We start from the raw sequence: 5,771 nt of genomic DNA on the forward strand, positions 1-5,771 counted from the left end.
AAATTGCGAGAGTCTGTTAATCATGTTATTTATGCAATGTCAATGATTGATTACTATGTTTTACCCTAGAGTATTATTTATTGGTGAACCTATGCCCTAGATCCTTTCATATATTGTTATCTTCCTATTCTCAACCTTAGTAGTTTAGTTTCTTACATAATTATAAATATTGGTTACTTAAATAATTTAGATTATAATAATTAATTAGAAGTAAAAAGACTTGTTTCCCTGTGGAGATCGACCCTACTTCCCTATCTACTTTAGTTAGAGGATTTAGGTATTTACTTTTGATTAGGGGATACGACTTTACCCTGTCAAAATTTGGCGCCGTTGCCGGGGTAACGGTTTTATTTTTATTTCTGATTGTTTTTGTAGTCTAGATTATTTCTCTTTTGTCTCAGAGAACGCTCTCTGAGACAAATCTCATATTTGCTTCTAGTTTTTGTTTATGCCCAGGTGTTCCAGATCAGGTTATATCCCATTCGATCCTGAGATCGAACGTTCCTTCCATAGACAGAAAAACTTATACAAGCAAATCCTGGCTACAAAAATCACCGCGATCCTCCAACTGATTCCAGCGATTTAGAGGCATCATCAGACGCAGAATCAGAGATGACGGCTCCAAAGAAGCTTAGTGATTATTCACAACCAAAGCTTATGGATTTTCCACATCTCACCCCTACTCCGGCTCTTGATGGGGTTCAATTCAAAATCAAACCTCAATTTATAACGAAGATAGAGAGGAAGCAATTCAGTGGAGCCAAGGGTGAAGACCCGAATCTTCACATTGCCGACTATTGTCAATATTGCAACACCATCAGGCAAGCCGGGGTCACTCAAGACCAAATCAGGGAGATTCTCTTTCCTTTCTCTTTAACTGGAAAAGCTAAATTGTGGTTTAACGACTTAAATAGAACTACACTTGGTATAACTGACTGGGAAACTCTTGTTTTGAATTTCTATAACAAGTATTATCCTGCAGAGAGAACAGCAGTACTACGGAATGCGATTCAGAACTTTGCCCAAGAAGCCGATGAGTCTTTATATGAGGCTTGGGAGAGGTTCAAGGACTTACAAAGAGAATGCCCTCACCATAATTTAGCACAATGGTAGTTAATCCAAGCCTTTTATAACGGCATTGGAAATTCCTCTAGAATAATTTTAGACTCTGCAGCTAGTGGGAGATTTATGAATCTTAATGTTGATGATGCAGGTCAGGTTATTGAAGATATGGCGATACACAATTCCCAATATGGGAATCCCAGAGGATTTGCCAACAAGGGGAAGCATAGTGTCGACTTTGTATCCTTTTTGCAAGCTCAATTAACCTCTATTTCCCAAAAATTAGATAACCTGAGCCCTGCTAATGTAGCCAATGTTTCTGCGATTAATAATAATTCTAATGAGGCTTTCTGTGAAAATTGTGGTATTGTAGGTCATTGGGAGCAGGATTGCAGGAGTTCCGTGGAGCAAGTTAATGCCTTCCAAGCTTATAGGCAGAATAACCCATACTCCAACACTTACAATCCTGGGTATCGGAATCATCCATACCTTTCCTACCGGAGCACTAATGTTCAAAACCCACCACCACAAGAACCACAGGCGCCACAACAACAACAGCAGAAATATTATCATCCCAATGCCAGCCAGAAGAACCAACCATAACAACCCTCCTCATCTTCCGACCCCTCTCTGGCGGAAATTAGAGCAATGTTGGTCAATATGCAAAAGCACATGGAGAGCAGAGATGCGACAATTGATCAAATTTTAGCGCATAATAAAATTGTAGATAATCAAATTGCGCAACTCTCCGCTACTCTATAAGCCCGCCAACAGGGAGCCTTGCCAGCACAGCCTACTAGGCCTACGGATCAAGCATTTGCAATTACTCTAAGGAGTGGTTCAAATTATGAAGGGCCCTCTATGCCCAGAGTCAATGAACCTGTTTTACCAAATAATGCTAATCTTGATTCCATTAAACCAAACAACGTAGTTGATAGCCCTGCAGGGCTAAAGGATAATACTAACATATCTAACTCTACATTGCAGGGTACAACTCCAGAGAAGGTGGCTACTCCAGACAAGAATAAGAATGCTCCAAAGCCAATCATCAAACTTCCTTTCCCCAATCGTCAATTGAAGACAAACTTGGATAAGCAGTTTGGTAAGTTCCTGGAGGTAGTAAAAGATTTGAAGGTAACAGTTCCCTTTACTGAATTTCAGATAACATCCTTCAATTTTTGATTTTTTTTACTTTTATTCGCCCGGAAATAAAAATTTCCGAAAAGTTTACCATGGTCCCTAATACCCTCCGGTATTCCTATAGGGTGGGTGGAACCATCCTATTTGCCTTTAAACAGCTAAGTTTCCGGTTTACAACTTGCGTCGATAGCATTAACTTAAGCCTACCGAAAACATGTATGACAACATATTATGATCATATATGGTTCCAAACGGCATTATATGACCCCGAGATGTATCCCCTAAAATCTAAAGACTTTTCGAAACCTTTAGACACCTAAAAATGTCTCCCCAAAACCAAAACCAAACCCGATGATGAACACCTTTCACCGCCATTATTGGTCGAGTTGAGTATTTAATCTTTGGAGTGCTTAAATCCATGTTCTATCCAATATATTTCATAAACCAATCCATTTTGTTGCTTATTTTCCTAAACCATAGCTTGTTATCCACTTTTCTTTTCCACATTGCAAAACCGAGAGACACTGAGTTTTTGTTCTTATAATTTTGATCCAATTTTTTTTTTTTTTTGGATAGGCCTTTTAATAAGCTTTCCAACCATATATCATAAGCCCAATTCCGAGCTATAACGAAAAAAATATGAGCAAAACACTAAACTCGGCCCAAAACCGACACCCTTCCTCTAAAACGGCCATATCTTAAAATATACAAATCATTTTGACTTGATTCTAATTGGGTTGGAAATTAGACTTGATAATCTTTCCAATGATATATTATATGCCTTATTAAAAGTTACGGATCAAACGTTATGATGATTTTAAAAACGGGTAAAAAACTGGAATCACCGCGCACAGTGCAATAGCACCGTGTCACGGGAGTGTGCCCCGTCTGACGGTGCCTTCCCCCGTCTGACGGTTCCTGGTGCCGTGACACGGTACTATACATCGTTTCACGGTGCCATTTTTGAAACCCTTTCGCGTCAAATTCCACCGTGGCACAGTACCTGTTGTCGTGACACGGTACGTGCTGCCGTGACACGGTATTTCCCACCGTGTCACGGTGCTTTTTCCGTGTAATTTCTGCGTTTTCCCATACCGTAACATGGTGTACTGTACCGTGCCACGGTGGACACTGCCGTGTCACGGAATTTTCTTGTGTCTTTTCCGCGTAAACCCTTCACGCGTTTTCACTTCCCGTAGGTCAAATATATCCCGCGTCACTCCAATTGTCCACCGCGTTACGGGATTTCCCCTCGTCTGATGGTGCCTGGCACCGTGTCACGGTGTTATTTTTTAGGGTTTTAATCTTTGTAGGGTTCTGTGTGTTCCCTCTGCTCATTTTCCCTATAAATAGGACCCCCCATCTGCAGTTCGGGGCATCAAATCCTTCTCTCTTTCTCTCTTTTACACCAAAAATTATTATCTTCTCTTTCTCTCATATTCTAAGCCTTAAACCTATATTCCTAATTACACCATTCTTCCCTTAAGCACTCCAAGGAGTCTATACTTAAACCGAGGTTCCGTCCTTAAATCAAGGCGTGAAAGGTACAAATAACTGAGGGTTTGGACCAAATCAAATCTATATTAATTTAATTTCATTTTCATTTGTTTTATATTATTTTATTGAAGTTACTAACAGTTTATTCATGATGTAGCAATTTAAAGGAACGCGCAGAATGTGAGTAATTAATTAATTTAATTACTCTTATTTTATTTTTATATTGCTAGTATCATGATTAGGTTATTTTATATTTGATTTGACTAACGCTATTATTATTAAATTGCTTCCAATATTGATGTTTATTCTATTTGATCACCATATTGCATTTTAAAGGGAATATGTAATTAAATATCAAGCCTAATAAGATAATTTGGACAACCGGTTTAGGTTCCTTTTTAATATTGTTGTTTATTCAAGTGATCACAATATTTTAGAATTATCTGTTACATTAATATTCAACCAATTTAGCTTAATAATATTTTAGAGCAAATTGGGTATTTTATTTGCATGCCTTTGAGATCACAGGAATCACTTTTCACTATAAGAATCGAGTAGAGGCCAATACGGGCGAATGTGACTCCATGACTCACTTCGTACCATCATTCTAGATCCTCCTTTCGAGGTTCCGAACCATATGGAGTTAGTAATCTCATGAATTATGAATGGGTGTTAACCTTCACGGGTCAATCATTGTTTCCTATCGTTGTCCCTTATTCGTGGTTGCCTTTTATGATCCGTGAACGGTTTAGAAGTTCCTTAACAACTTGTTGGCGGCTCCCTATTTTACTTGTCCCTAATCGTATTATGTCAATTCCCCTTTCCTATGAGTGCCAAGAATATTCACAACATGCTTTAACATAGGCGCACTTCGAGCGACGCCTACAAAACCAGGTCCCGAAACATACCAAATTTCCAAAAAAGCGTGGATATTAGCCTTCATTTTCGAAATTTTTATACTTTTCTTCGCCCGGAAATAAAAATTGCCGAAAAGTTTACCATGGTCCCTAATACTATCCGGGAGTCCAATTGGGTGGGTGGAACCATCCAATTTGGCTTTAAACGGTCAATTTACCGGTTTACAACTTGCACCGATTTTAATAACTAAAGCCTACCACGAACATTTATGACAACATATAATGATCATTTATAGTTCCAAACCGCATTATATGACCCCTAGATGTATACCCTAAAATTTGAAGGTTTTTCAACACTGAGCCTCGAACCCTCCAAAATTTCATAAAAAGCGTGGATAATATCCTTCAATTTTTGAATATTTTAATTTTATTCGCCCGAAAATAAAAATTGCCGAAAAGTTTACCATGGTCCCTAATACTCTCCGGGAGTCCTATAGGGTGAGTGGAACCATCCTATTTGCCTTTAAACAGCCAATTTTCCGGTTTACAACTTGCGTCGATTGCATTAACTCAAGCCTACGGAAAACATTTACGACAACATATTATGATCATGTATGGTTCCAAACGGCATTATATGACCCCGAGATGTATCCCCTAAAATCTAAAGACTTTTCAAAACCGGGCCCGAAACATCCCAAATTTCTAAAAAAGCGTACATATTAGCCTTCATTTTTGGAATTTTTTTACTTTTCTTCGCCCAGAAATAAAAATTACCGAAAAATTCGTCATGGTCGCTAATACTATTCAGGAGTCCAATTGGGTGGGTGGAACCATCCATTTTTGCTTTAAACGGTCGATTTACCGGTTTACAACTTGCACCGATTTTATTAACTAAAGCCTAACACGAACATTTATGACAACATATAATGATCATTTATAGTTCCAAACCGCATTATATGATCCCTAGATGTATACCCTAAAATCTGAAGGTTTTTCAACACTAAGCCTCGAACCCTCCAAAATTTCTTAAAAAGCGTGGATAATATCCTTCAATTTTTGAATATTTTACTTTTATTCGCCCGGAAATAAAAATTGCCGAAAAGTTTACCATGGTCCCTAATACTCTCCGGGAGTCCTATAGGGTGGGTGGAACCATCCTTTTTTTCCTTTAAACAGCCAATTTTCCGGTTTACAACTTGCGTCAATTGCATTAAC

At 38.5% G+C, this 5,771-nt stretch overlaps 1 non-coding gene across 1 annotated transcript; it reads right to left on the bottom strand.

The window, feature by feature from the left end:
* Window positions 1-993: 993 nt before the first annotated feature.
* Window positions 994-1,100, bottom strand: LOC145606981 (small nucleolar RNA R71). Its single transcript, XR_014105472.1, has one exon. It is a non-coding gene; the product is annotated as a small nucleolar RNA R71 (small nucleolar RNA).
* Between the last annotated feature and the right edge of the window lie 4,671 nt (window positions 1,101-5,771).

This window comes from Chenopodium album, chromosome 2, assembly GCF_948465745.1.
Source record: "Chenopodium album chromosome 2, dcCheAlbu1.1, whole genome shotgun sequence".
In the NCBI taxonomy this organism is placed as follows: domain Eukaryota; kingdom Viridiplantae; phylum Streptophyta; class Magnoliopsida; order Caryophyllales; family Amaranthaceae; genus Chenopodium; species Chenopodium album.